This window comes from Semicossyphus pulcher, unplaced genomic scaffold, assembly GCF_022749685.1.
Source record: "Semicossyphus pulcher isolate SPU_LCO1_2020_fin unplaced genomic scaffold, fSemPul1.0.p SCAF_22, whole genome shotgun sequence".
Taxonomy (NCBI): Eukaryota; Metazoa; Chordata; class Actinopteri; order Labriformes; family Labridae; genus Semicossyphus; species Semicossyphus pulcher.
Genome location: NW_027211696.1, coordinates 18,120,718 through 18,135,835, shown reverse-complemented (window position 1 = coordinate 18,135,835; position 15,118 = coordinate 18,120,718). Strand labels below are relative to the sequence as shown.

Genomic DNA, 15,118 nt, shown 5'->3' with positions numbered 1-15,118 from the left:
AATCCTTCTTCAACGAGCAGAGCTTTTCCCAAAGATTGAAGTGTAAAACCACTAACTTTAAAAGGTCTTTTTGACTTAAATGTTCCTAAATGAATAATAAACTCGCCTGTTTTATTTAGTACAAAAATCACATCCGAATCACGGACCTAATTTTTACACCTTGTCTGAACTTTTAGAAGTTTTCTTGCCAAAAACAGCTGATTTAAGGAAACAGGCGACCAGTCAGAGAATCAAAACTATTTTTTTGCATGGCGTCCCTGCCTGAAGCCCTTAGCATATCAGATCTGAAGAGACTAAACATTCAAACACTAAATCTATTTAAAGTTGATCTATGAGGGACATTAACAAATTTGAGCGGAGCGCAGAAGTTGGCATGCCAGAGAAGATTAAACGATGCTTACACTATACAGGCCTTTGTGCTCATGTTATAAATACAGCTCTGGGCCAAAGCTGACAGTTGTTTCTTTTCTTTTGAGTCTCTGAGTTTTTTTTCTGCCCTTGTTTCCCCTGCTGCCTCTTGGGAGTCTGTTAGTCATTCTCCAACCAGTGTTTGGCAGGGCAGCAGAGGAGGCCGGGGGCCGCTGTTGACACGTGTGCCGCCCAAACTGCGAGGTTTCCAACCCGCGGTGTGCCCTTACAGCCAGGGTCGAGGAGGCCATGGGCGTCCCTTGTGGTCCCATCACAGTGCGTAGGACTCAGTGTGTGTTTGTGTGAGTGAGTAAGAGCATTACACAAACTTTGATCTTAGTCATCCTGTCGAGATATCAACAACAGTTCTCTTTTCTTTTTCCTCCCCTTTTTCTTCTTTTCCAGCGGAGAAAATGACCCAGATCTGCGGTCTCTAACAGGGTGGTGTGTGTATGCGCTAACGTTGAGTATGTTTGGACTGTGTAAAACAGATGAGATCATAAGAGCAGGCACAGACAGCCGCCTCTGTGGATTTGGACCTAAATTAATTTTATGAATCACAAGCGTTTTCTTTGCGTCACCGTGAACAGATGCAGGAACAGATGCAGGCTCACATTCTCTAACTGAACTTTTCGGAGACAGCTCTTCCTGCCCCCTCGCCAACAGTCCGTTGACGTTTGGAGGGGGTTGAGTCCCAGAGGGTTCTCTGACGAGGCTGATGTTTGACGTTTGGATTGAAGACAAACGGGCAGGCCGGAGTTTTAGGGTCAAACATTTGCTGGCCAGTTGCGAAGACTAATTCCTCTCTGACAGGAATATTGTTGGAAAACACTTTGGAGTTGAAAACAATTCGAACCAGCTGTAGAGTTACGGAGCTTTGAAGACCTGGACACTTAACCTTTGACCCTGCTTGGCTGCAGTGTGTTTGCATCACATGCTTGCTGGTTACACAGCCCCCACAAGTGAGTGTCAATTTGTCCAAAGCATCCTTGAATGTGTATTAGATTTAAAACAAGTCTGGACATGTCTGGTTCTATTAATGTACCTGGTATTTGTCCCAACATAAGCCCAGACGTCTGCTCACTGTTCCCAGACGGACAGATTTGAGAAGTTATCATGAACAGAAGTTTCCCAAGATAGACTGAAGCATGGTAGTCCATGAGGCTGGAGGTGGATTTATGATGTCCTTTATACTCCCTGAGCAACCAGAGGATTATTCGAGGCTCGGTTTACATGCACATTGGAGTTTACAGCCCCCACACTGCACCTACCACTGCTGACCCCCAACACTAATCCCCATGCGCGCAGACACTTACAAGACTCCCTGCTATCTCACACATGCTACCCCAAAGTGTGAGCTAGAGGGGAACTCCACAGTTGGACCTCAGTTTCCCTTCAGCCTCCTTTAATGAAAAGGTTAACCAAGGATTAACCAATTATCAATGATCTGATTAAGATGCCTGATCAGTTATATTAACTTACAAATTTGCTCTTAAATGAATAAGACAAGGTTTACACGCTAACAGCTCTATGAAGTCCTTTGAGCTACATGCTTACACCAGCTTACATGCTCACAGTGCCAGTGCAAACATCAGGTATGATGTTGCAATGTTAGCCATCTTTGTTTGGGGTAATAGGACGCTAACATTTGCTAATTAGCGCTAAGCACAAGAACAATTGAGGCCGACGGGACTGCCATTAGTTTTAAAGGTATTTGGACATAAACCAAAGTAATGGACAAAGTAAATTTGACCTGATGATGGCGCTAGCTGCAAAGTCAGAAGATACAAGATATGAATGGGTGTATCAACTTTAATGGCAATCCATCCAATAGTTGCTGAAAGCTTTCACCAAAAACCCAAAAGGTCAACCTGCTAGTGAGGATGGAGGAAATTTCACAGGTCCACGGAAGTCAGACAGATTCACCCTCTTGGGATCGTGAATTTATGTACCAGATTTATTACCAATCCATCTTTTAGATTTAGAGATAATGGACAAATTCAAGGGATAAAGAAAACACTTTGATATGCTAGCAATACTACAGAAGCAGTTATGCTTCAACCTCTGATTACCATGAAAGTTTGTGCCAAAATTAATGGTTCCCAATCAAAAGAAATTCCAGAATGTCACTAAAACCCCCCAAAATTTCCACCTCGTGGTGGAACTACAGGACAAATATGGGAATCAACCACGCCATTATACTTACAGATCTTGAAACCTTGAATTTCCGCACCAAAATTCATGATTATCTATCAAATAATTGACCACAATAACGGGCAACATCTGACGCTAAAGGCCAAAAATGCCTCACACCTCATTATGGAATCACAGGATATGTCATGGAATCCCCAAAGCCATTATGCCTCAGCCTCTGGGAAGCCGCAACAAATTTTATTGTAATACATCAAGTCACTAAAGCCCCCAAAATGGCACAACAGGAAAAAGTAGGGAATGACCAAAGCCGGTAGGATTCGACCTCTTGGGACCCTGAATATCTTTACCAAATTTAATGACAATCCATCCAATAGCTGTTGAGATATTAAAGTCTGGACCAAAGTGGTGGACCAACTCACCAATCAACCATTATTGCCATCCCTGTCCCAATGCTACCCCTTCATGTATGTCCAAAAAGCTGAAGTGCACAACTTCTGCTCAAAGTGTCCACTCAGCCTCTCTCTTATCACTGCAACAAAACAGCAGGAAACGCCTTTCCACGCTGCCGCTGACAGGAAACAATCTACATATGTATGGACATGCCATGACGAGAGCAACGCCTCACCATGGAGACTGTTTGTTTAGAGCTGGATGAGGGGTTAAGGGAGAGTTTACGGTGCGTTTACATGCTGAGTGGAGAGAGCGCTAAAGATAAGCTTCTACAACCTGTCACCGCTCCATCCTGTTAAATATTATCCAACGTTTTGCCATGTCTTTCCAGTCCACACCTCTTTTGCCTTATTTAACCCAACAGGAAAGTCATTTTAAAACAAAGGCAGTGCTTATAATCTGTGAGGATCTGTTTGAATGAAAAGCCCCTGCAGCTACACGAAGGGAATGCAGGAGATGATTGGTCATGGAGGACTAAAAATGCTCGTCCTGTCTCTCTTTTAAGATAAACCACATGGAAAAACTTCAAACATAACCAAAGCACAGATTTGTAGGTTTTTCTTCCAATGGGCATCATCTGATTTTGTGTTACTTCACAGCTCTTCAAAGGTCTTGGCCTTGGCGTCATTATTTAAGGAAAGTTGCACACTCTATTGGTAATAATAGCAATTTAACAAAGGAGTGCATGGTCAGGCTTTCCACAGCCAAAGGGCCAAGTCTTTCCTAACACTTCTGCACATCTGCTCAGCATCCTGAAGCTCTGTGACGCTACAATGAAGAGTGATTCACATCTCAATATTTATGTCCTATTACAGCAGCCAGGACGCCAGCTGTCTGCTTGTAAGAATAAGAGACTCAAATGTTCACATTAAATTCAAATTGAAAGTAAATGCAGGACAATAAAGAGGAAAACAATCCAACCTGTCTCCATTGGTCTGTGGATAGTCCAGCTCTCCTGGAGATGTGGCTGCTCTGCCCTGACTCTCCTCCTCTGCTCACTCTTTACTGTCTCTCTCTCTCTCTCTCTTTCTCTCAGACTCCTCTGACTCCCAGACCCCTCCCCAGCCACCGACGTCCCTCCTCCCAGGACCCGCCACGTCTCCCCTGATTGGCCGGGGCCGACACTGGAGCCACACTTCTTGAGAGAGTCCACATGGTGGCCATATTTCAGAGCTGAATCTGGGTTAAAATAACAAGAGCTGGAGCTCTCTCTCTCTCTCTCTCTCTCTCTCTCTCTCTCTCTCTCTCTCTCTCTCTCTCTCTCTCTCTCTCTCTCTCTCTCTCTCTCTCTCTCTCTCTCTCTCTCTCTCTCTCTCTCTCTCTCTCTCTCTCTCTCTCTCTCTCTCTCTCTCTCTCTCTCTCTCTCTCTCTCTCTCTCTCTGAGTCTCAGTTTCTCTCACCTTCTCGCTCTGTTTTCGTTGCTCTCTGCACCCCTTAAATCAGCCAAGGCAAACATCTCATTATCAGCATAAATGCATTTTCACTTCCTTTACAGAAAACAATAAGTGCACCATTAGGAGTGCTTCAGTGAATGAGTATGCTTGTGTGAATATACTGTTAGATAAACTGTTTAAAGTGGACTAGTTCAGTATGTATTCAGACTAAATTGGCCCATTTCTTTGTCTTTATTAGTGCACTTCAAAGTATATTAAGTATTATTTGTAATGTTACAAAACTACTTCAATTTGTTCTTAAAGTGTACTTGGTGTGCTATGGCTGTTGTTATTCTGGATAAACTTACAGGTAATTTACAATTGTTCAACTAGTGTAATGTTTATGTGTCAGTTTCTGTTGTAAATAATGAGGAATGAATGATTATAAATCAATAAAAAAGGCACATTACTCTGAAATGGACCATTCTGAATAACGAGTACTTTTACTCATTATATCATCAGCAGCAAATTCTGATGCAAACACATTTGTACTTTGCCAAACGCACTGCTGCTTTGTACTAGACTTACTCGTACTTGAGTACTTCTACAATTTGGCATTGCTGCTTTTAAGATCTGAGTACTTCCTGAACCACTGCTTTAAAAGGATACTCAGAAGATGCATGTATACGTACTGTTTTTATCCGATTCTGTAAATAGGGTACACCTCAAGAAAGCATGGAAGTACACTGGTGGTTAAATATTAGTGTTTCACAAAAGTACACGGCCAGTGTACGACGAATTATTAAACTACAATTACTACTGCTGCTACCACATCTCCTCTAAAGCAAAACTGACAGCACCTCAAAGTTGGTACTTTTACATTTTGCAGCATATTCTGATGCTAATAATTTAGCTCCTTTACTGTAAACAGATTTTTACACTTTGGTATTGCTGCTTTACTAAATGTATTTATACTTGAGTAGTCAGTACTAATTCTAACGTGAACTGAAAGTAGCTAAAATGAGTATTTTTGCTCTTTATACTCTAAGTATATTTGGTTGCTAATACTTTAGTATCTTAACTTGCAGGACATTTCCTTTAACAGTGTTTTTACACTGTTGTATAACTCTACTAAAAGATCTGAGTACTTCCTCCTCCACTGGTTACAGGTTTGAGTTTAAGGGAATATGGGTTTTTTTTAAGTGTAAATACCTTGTTTGAGTTTTATCTAAGAGGTTAGGTAAGGTTTAGCTCTCATATACAGAGGCTACAGTCCTCGATGCGGCGCTCCCAGGTTCAACTCCTTTGCCGCATGTCGTCCCCACTCTCTCTTCCCCTGTTTTCAACACTATCCACTGTCCTCTCTATCAGTAAAGGCATAAAAGGCCATTTTTTTGAACTTAAAGTTTACTAAAAGAAAGAGTTTAGTGTAATTTAAACTGGTTCACTGCATAGTTTAAACTTCCTGTTACGTAAAGTGTGATTAACTCTGACTAAAGCTTAGTTCACTCAGAGTTAATCACAATGAAACCGAGACATAAACTTTGTCTATTTGTCCTCACTTATGACCAGTACATGAATCAGATCACACGTAGATTGTGTTACATCCTCTCCAGTCAACAACAGATATGTGACTCTCAGATGAATGAGCTGCTGGATGCCCAGTTAACTGCCTGATAGAGCAGATGGTTCTCTGTCTGACTAATGGATTACCTTTCTGGCTGCTGGGAGCAAAGTGTCCCAGGACTGCTTACAACAGCACTGGGAGCATTCAGCCAACACTGCAGTCAGCTCCAGCGTTTGTCTGACTTTTGTGTTCGCTCACACAGAGGAGACAAATTAGAACCATATGAAGACAGAAAAGAAAGGGGGCAGATTCAGACAGGAAGAGATGCTGATAGGCCAGCTCGGCACATGAAGGCAGCGCGGAAGGCCAGAGGAAGAGGCCTTTCTTATCAGTTTGAATAGAAGTTTCTAAAATAGGTCCTTTCAACCCAGAAGCATTTATGGTGAAGCTAATAAAACCTCTCCTTTGACCCATTTCCAATAAATCCTGGTGACTCATCCCCACCCTGTGGCTTTCAATTGGATGGGAAGAGGTTAATGGGCCGTTTTAAGGTCTCCCTAAAACGTCTAAAATATCTGGAACTTTTCTCAGCAAAACAACTGACCATTAGCTTCACCCCCCCTTAGATCCTGTTGTATTGCGCCTTTTAAGCTTTCCTTTATCTTATCAGGACTGTTAAGTTAAAGTAAAGTAAAAGTTGTTTTAAAATAGCTCCCCGAGCTGCCAATGCAAGATTTTATCAGCTGCAGCTAGCTAGCTAAGTAGGCTAACAGTTGTTTCATGAGCTTTTGTTTGTTTTATTCTCATTTTTTTAGGGGGTGGGGGGTTTACAATAATACTATAAACTAATACTAAACTTCTTTATATTTTCATTCATCTGTTTGTTTTATTTCTCATATAACAAATAACAGAAGAAATGACTAAACATCTGTCCCTGGCAGCTGCCGCTAGCTAGCTTATTAGCCTAAGTTTAGCTTGTGCTTGTTTTTAAAGTAGCGCTTAAATAGGCCTACTTTATACCTGTTTATATCTTCATAAATCTCCTGTACCTTGAGGACAAAACTATATGTTTGGCAAAAGTATTGAGGTGTTGTTAGCTAGGTCTATTTGAGTATTATCTTCAACTAATCCAAGAACAGGACGGAGCTGCGACGTTAGCTTACACTCACAGTAGTAGCATCCAGGACCAACAACAACATTTTTTGGACGTAACCTATAGTCAACAAAATACCGTAAACTAGTTAAGTAAATGATGTGCTTGTTTTATGTGCTTTTTGTGTTTAGTTGCTACTGTAAATATTAAGCTAGTTAGCCTAGCATGCTAAAGCTCTGACTTACACCACTGATACTGAAAAACTATGCTATTAGAAGTCAACCTGACTTTAAGAGGAATCACACAGACACAGATCAGACAGAGACTGACCACATATCATATTACAGACTTATGGAAAGCTGGCTGTGCTTCGTGAAGATGCTGCGTGAGATCTCTCTTGGCAGCCGCCGGAGCTCGGACACAGCGCAGACCCTCACATCAAAGGGCGAGGGATCAGAGGAGACAGCAGAGGAAGATCCTCAGCAGTCACGATTGTTGCACACGCTCGCACACGCCGGCTACACAATCACTCATGCAGGTTCGACAGAGAGTCGAGCTGGTGATTCATCTTTCCCTGTCACACTCTGATCAATAGTATCTTGTTGATCTGAGGAAAGTGGATGAAGCACAGCAGAGCGAAAGTGATAACAGCCAGATAGCAGGTGGGGCAAAAGAAATCCACTTGACAGTTTAATTAAGGAGAGGATTAAAGTGTTTTATGGAGCGGCCTTAACATGGAGATCTTGTTTTCTTACTTTGGTTTAAAATTCCTTCTTTTAAAAACAACTTACATTAATATATTTTTACTTTAAAGTCGAGGTGAAATGAAAAATGTCATTTTAATCCTTTTAGATCACATCCCCGGTAATATTGTGCATCTGTTTGACAATATGGGCAAAAAAAAATACAGAAAATCCATTTCTTCGTATTCTTGTATCAAAATCCAATCATTTTTTCTTCCGGTAAAACTAAATTTCACGCGTGCTTACGTAAGTTAGCACCAAACAATTTCAACCAATCAATCTGCAACATTTAGCCGCAGAGCACCAAGAACGCTCGGTCAGTTAGCTAGCTACTGCGCTGTGGAGAACGTCTGTCTACGCCCACTTCTCAACGATCAAGTCAAATCCCTCTAACGATATGTCCCGCCTGCACGTCCTGTTTCACTCGGAAATACGTCGTAATACGATACGGAAGCTAGGTACTCTCGAAACGCCGTTTCAGCTCGACTTTAAGGCCCTGAAAAGATTTTCTTTAAGTGACGGCACTCAACATGCAGAAAATGAAGGAGACTTGTTTATTCCTACTAAGCCAGCAACTAAAAACATTTCCATTGTCAATTAATCTGCATATTACTCTCCAGATTTAACATTTAGCCAATTTAAAATGTTATATTACTTCTTAAAATGTCTTGTTTTTCTCGACCAACTGTCTACAAAGATATAAAATAGAGAAAGGCAGTAGATCATCTAATTTCAGAAGCTGGAACCAACTTTTATGCAACCTTCTGACTTAAAAATAACTGAAATTATTCATCCTTTTATATAGTTGCCAATTCAGTTACTTTTATATCGTTTTACCAATTCATCGAGTAATTGTTGCAGAAATGAGAGACAAAATTGAACTGTAGAAAGGACGCACAATCAGGAAAATGTCCAGACAGTATTTGAAAGAAGTAGACCTTTAAGGAGTTTATACACTTCACAGAGTTATGTACAACAACACAGTCTGTGTCTGTACACCTGTGAGCTGGATCTGCAGGTGTGCCAAAGCCGTAAAGTTTGAAACGGGAAGAAAATGATTTCCTACGACAGAAACCAAATGTCTGATTCTGGCTCGTGTCGACACACATGATCCCCGGACGTGCCTCGGATATCTCACTAAGGTTTTTTTTTATCTCCACGTGTTTTCAATCCGAGACGGCCTGAACCTGTTACATCACTCCGTTACCCAGCCACCCAGGAGATGAATCACAGGGCTCACTTTTGAAAGCCACCGTGGAAAGAAATGACAGCGAGGGACGGACAGATGGAACACTTGGCTCTGACGAGTTTCCCTAATGACAGCTCGCTGTGTGGTGGAGTCAGATGTGGAACTCTACAGAGTCACAAAATGAAAGGCAAACCTGATGGTAGCATATGTACGTGAACCGTATACCCATCTCAGTTTAAATGTGTCAGGTATTTCTCATCACGCAACAAAACAGTTAAATCGACAGATGGATATTGGGGACACGTCGCTGCTACTTTTGCTTCTTCGTGCAAACAGAGAAACCGGAGCCGAGTTTGGACGCCACAGAGGGAGCAGCTACGACCATCTGGCCACTTCAAGGCCGCTGCTGCATTAAAGCTCCATCAGCAGGCACATGCAGGCAGATGTTTAGCATCCAACTCACAGACTGGGAAGGGCTGGGTGGAGTCTCAAAGTTTTCCCAATCTTACTTGTAAAAATTAGAGTCTTTGGCACTGAAATATTACTTTTTTGTATCCTTACTTTCAGAAGATCTCTTGCGTTAAATGTCTAAACAAAAGCAGACGTTCACTTTGCTTAAATCTGCTGAATCTTGATTAAAAACAGGAACTTTGTGGACAAAGAATAAAAGGAGAGGAGTGCAAATCGGACAGAAGATCCGGGCTTATATGTTTTTCGTTTTAAAACCTGCTAAATTGACACCTCACGTGTAAACTACTTCCTACTACAGAGGCTTTTGTAAACACTGCTGACCCTGTCTAACTCCGGTTTACGATAGATGGTTATTGTCACTGTTATAAAACAAAGGCAGTTCAGCAGCTCTTTGGAGCTTAACATATTAAGAAATGGCACAGTGACATTTAATAATTGATAAAGTGCGTGTGCTATGATTCAGTGTGTTTGGGCAGTAACGGAGACTTTTGGAAACTATGACACAGAGACAATTGGGTCATATCAGTCACCACATGTCCTTCCCTGAACTATCAAGCCACCGTCGCCTCATATTTTTACAGAAGAAAACATAAGACACCGGCCTAGACTTGCAGCGGTCACCTAAACATGATTAACTTTTTACAGGTGCAACAACCTTGTTGTCTACGCCCGCTGCTGCATTGCAAAACTCAGCATTTTATGAAGCTACAACTGCCTACGTGTGCAGCAGGCAAGGTTTAATACGAGTGATGCCAGCTGCACTGTCATCTCTGCATGGAGCTGATAACGTGTCTGTGTTGCATGGTCATGTGACATGCATTTATAGCTGTGCAAGTATGCAGGGAAATCAGTTTTGAAATGGTGCTAAAATGCTCTGACACAAAAGTAAAGCCCTTTTCACAGACGTAGTCCGAACTATTTTTTCCCTCTAATCGGGAGATTTTCCCTGTCAGTCGGGGGAAGGTGGGTCTCGTGAGGCAGGACATGACTTAAAAAAAACGCCAAGCAGCGTAGTCATTTGGTCGCTGGACAATTTCGGCATCAGCTCGTGAATCTCTTCATCTCTCCAGTCTGCAGACATGTTTTCTGCCGTCTTGTAAATGATCCTTCCTCTTCAATCATGGATGTTTTTAATCATCCTGTTATGTGTCGCTCACATGATATAAACGTCACAACTATTACCTGCTGCGTTCGGCTCACCCCGACTTCTTGCAAACATTTTACTCGGAGGCTTCACAACGTCGGCCCGGACAATGTCGGGAAATCTTCAGGAGTGCGGTGCATGTGTGAAAGGCACTTAAATGTGTGCACGCTTTAAGCTTTAAGAACTTGGATTTTTTAACATCCGTGCTTTGGACACACTAATGTTATCGTCAAAACATCTCTAAGGTGGAAACCCAACCCTCGTTCTGCCCTGTATCACCGACTTTTAGGAGTTTAGCATAAACGTTGAAGGTGCTGAAAGGAAAATATTCCGCCGTTGAGCTGCATGAAATGTGTTCTGCTGTAACGTCAGCATCTTATTCATACATGTGACACGGATCCATTTATTTAATACGACAGCTGAGGCCAAGAGACGGATGCATTCCCCAGCGAGGTCACGCCACATCATTTTTACCCATCATGCTCTTGTCAGCGTCGGCCGTACTCCAGCACATCCTGGTGTGGGAGAGTTATCTCCGAGGCTTATTTTGCTAATTTATGAACTTTGTGGGGAGTACCGCTGGAGCATAAACACAGGGATGTGTTGAAGGTGAGGAAATCCCAACACTGAGCTGCGGGGGCAGCAGGACGGGAGCGTGGGAAAGAGAGAAGGAGGGAAAGAGGGATAATGGTGCGGAGAGCCGAGTGTTGAACAGATCCCACAGCTTTAAACCTGTAGGGAGTACACCTGTGAGAGGTGTGGAGCGAACATGTCGAGGACTTATAACACCTCCGACTGAGAGGGAAAAGTTTGAGGAATTGTGGAGCAGTGTGAGGGAGAAAAGAAAACAATTACACCCATCCCAGGAGTCTTACTTTAGTCTGAATACATGCATGGAACATAATAAAAACACAGCATAGCAGCGAACGCATGAACACATGTGGAGCCGAGCACACTAAACATGCACACCTCCGTTTGATCTCAGTGCGAGTGGTCAACTGTTCCCCCTGGAAACATCTGTTTATACGCTCCGAGCGGCTGTGTGTCGGTCCGGTCTGAGCTGTGAGGTGGAGCAGGAGTCGTGCGGTAGGAGGTGACGGGGTAATTCTTCAGCTGTGCCTCCGAGGAGGAAAGCGTAGGTCAACAGTCCCTCGTCCTCTCATGTTGACCATAACAGCCCTCGCATGGTGAGCCCGCTGCACGTGGGTTAAGAGGGTGATGGAAAACAAAGAGCATCTGACGTAGCGCCGTCTGGCCTCAAAGTGGGTGGCCGAGCGGGCAGACACTGACAGACGGGGAGGGTTTCACTGGAGGGCCATCATGTGAGAAGATTGCTGTGTCCTGTTGGTGCTCTGACTCAGTCTGAATGGCATCTTTAAGCAGTTACATATCAGCCTGTGCCGTTTGAGCTGAGGATTAAAGAGGCAGCAGAACAGAGATAACACGCAGCACAATGACACAGTGCTATCAAAGAGCGATAACAACAAGCACGGATGTTTGTTGTGTGTAAACAGAAAAGGGCCGTTTCTGTGTGACCACAAACAAGTACTACAGGGGTTATAAAGCACATTAAACACAACTAGTGCTTTTTTCCTTACAATGAAATATCCTTAATCAGGGGGAGCTGATTTAGCTCAGTCTGTAGAGCAGGTGCCCCATGTATAGAGGCAAAAATCAGCCACTGGTTCGACTCTGACTCACGGCTCTTTGGTGCATGTATACCTCCCTCCCTTTCCCCCATTTTTCCTGTGTATCTTCACTGTCTGATCGAATAAAGGCAAAAAAAGAAAGAAATTATCTTCATCTTTAAACTTGATAAGAGACCAGCCTAGCCATGCTAGCAGCTGTTAGCCTGTTACTGGTTACGATAGAAATAACCATTTGATCGAATACCACGACATGTGGTTTAGACATTTATTTATAGGTGCAATGATGACTCTTGATTAATCTGTTGTTATTTTTCAATAGATCTTTTGTTTTGTCTATAAAATGTCAGAAAATTATTAAATATGTTGCTCAGAGCTTCTAACGGCTCAAAATGTTTTGTTTTGTCCACAACTAGTCAAGCAAATTTAGGAGGATTGAGTCAGAGAATGTGTATTATGTCCTTTTAAACCGACTCATTGCTAATCAGCTAATCGCTGCAGCTCTTCAGTTACCATTAGCAAGCTTTAGTATGGTAAACTAAGATATATAATATTATAGAAGGACACAAATTTTATCTGCTATCACCGTGTTAGCATTGTCATTGTGAGAAAGTTAGCATGCTAAGGTTAGCCATAAAGTTAGCCCTAAACAAATTTGTTTAGAGTGCTGGTTTAGCTCAGTCGCCCACTGTACAGTCCTCGTCTCGCTGATCACAAGTTCGTCTGGTGATCATTTGGTGCATGTCTTCCACCACTTTCTTCTCCCAGCGTTTCCTGTTTATCTTCAGCTGTCCTATCGATTAAAGGCAAAAGCCCCCCCATCCCCAAAAAACAACATTTTTAAGTGCAACCTCACAGAGATGCTAGCCTGAAGCATATCAAGCAGCCTAACTTACTACAAATCTCATATTATTGTTGATAATTTAAAACATCCTACAAGATACAGAATATCTGCACTCTAGCATTTTCACTGAGAGTGTCCGGTCATGCTAACATTAGCATTTAGCTCAAAACACTGCTGCATTTAAGTGCATCCTCACAGAACTGCTAGCATGGCTGTGACTGTACATCTTGTTAAGAAACATATTCACTTTAAACAGCCTTCTAAACATCCTACGAGAGATATAATATCAGCGTTTAACATTGTGATCATGTTAGCATGCTGAAGTTAGCATTTAGCTATAAAAGTGCTGTGTTTAATTACAGGCTGACAGAACTGCTAGCATGGCTGTAGACTCTTGGCCTTTTAAAGAAACATATTTACATGATTAAGCAGTCTGGCCTTTGATAACCCAAAAGGCTGGAGTCACACAAACTCTCCAGCACCCCAAATGATTCCCTGGGAAACAGACAATTGACCACAAATACACACAAAGTTCTGAGTTGGTGTTTGCAGATACACCGACAACTAGAGAAGCCACATGGAGAACCTCTCGCTACCTCTGAAGGTGAGATAATGAGTCAGCACAGAGCACTGGAGACTCAGGGTATATGAAGACTCCCCACACCTGGGCTTAATCAACGCCAATCAGTGCCACACACACCTGATTGCAGTGAGTTGATTCTTTCACCACTCTCACAGGGCCGAAAGGTTGAGTGCCCTCACAAGCCTGCCAACTACAAATCTTGTATTATTGTCCATCCTTTTTTAAACTTTTTAAAACTCTTCTTCTTTTCAGCCCTTAATTTAGACATTAAGCCATATTGATAAAGTTTGAATATCAGCCTCCAAACTTCAACAGCTTCTAAAACTTTTTTAGGGCAAAGAAATATTACAAGATACACATTTTTGACTCATTTCTTACAGACACTTAATCAAAGTGCTAAAAAGCTTTAATACCACTTTAAGAAACTCGGTCTACATTCTTCACACCTATTTTCCTCTGACTGCTGACGGACTGAGGAGCCCTGAGGAGCCCTTCCACCTCTCCTCAGTTTCCCACTGCGGAGCGCCGCACAGTTTGAGGCCCTGAGGCCTAACACAGTCTCCATTATACCTAACCATTTCCAGCCCCACCTTAGCCCTGCAAACAGCCCCAGGGACCATAAACACAGGGGGTCGCAGGAGAGAAGTCCTTCCACTTCAAACCCTCATGCTTCAAACCAGACTCAGGAAATCAGCCTCTCTGCTGAGCTGGTTTGGATGGTATTTGGCCCTCTTCTCTGGGGGGTTAAACACCATTGTTCTCACTGTGTTCTGTGCTCTGGATGAGTGCAGCTTAATCCCAACTTCCCTGCGGCTGTGACACAAACTCCCCCTGCAAACTGAGACCTGGCTGGCTGCTTTATCCAAACGCCCCCCCGGGGGTAGAGACATGGCTGTTGTGGGCGCTCAGAGATAAAACCTGATACTCCGCTCAAAATCAGACGTAAGCACCGCCGGGGAAAGCTGGCACCGGACCCCTCTCGAGTTTCGGATAATAAAAGTATCGAGTAAAATCATCTCTCTTGCCAAAATCCTGTGTATAGGAGGTGAGGGGACGAGGGATGGAGACAAATGAGGGGAGAAGACGAGTGAAAAGGAGACGATGAGGGCAAAACAGAGAGGTGGGAAGCTGAGAAATGAAGAAGCGTGTTGCTTTTGTCAGACTGGTTTCGGGGGAGTAAAGTGAGATGTGTACGCGCTTTCACTTGAGGACAAAGAGACGAGTGTTTTTCTTATAAAAAACTCACATGAAATGTCAGACATCTTGCAGACACAATGGGAGAAATCTGTCTGAATAAGAGCTGACATGACAGGATGTATAAAAGCGGTAATGTCTCATATTTTCCAGAATAAATGAGGCGAGAAACAAAACATATTCGAGGCTTTTATGAGACTCTGAGAAGAAATAAAAGTGTTAAATAGATTAAACCTCAGTTGGTCGTCTGTTTCGGCTG

At 42.8% G+C, this 15,118-nt stretch overlaps 1 protein-coding gene across 3 annotated transcripts in view; it reads right to left on the bottom strand.

The window, feature by feature from the left end:
* The window catches only part of lhfpl2a (LHFPL tetraspan subfamily member 2a), a 48,152-nt gene that overhangs the window by 12,503 nt on the left and 20,531 nt on the right, over window positions 1-15,118 (bottom strand). Inside the window, exon 1 of one of the 3 annotated variants that reach the window (XM_069673569.1) lies at window positions 3,934-4,028. The exons of the other annotated variants lie outside the window; for them this stretch is intronic. The gene's annotated coding sequence lies outside the window, so the exon portion shown is untranslated. Of the gene's footprint in view, window positions 1-3,933; window positions 4,029-15,118 lie in introns of those variants that run through there. 3 annotated transcript variants of the gene reach the window in all.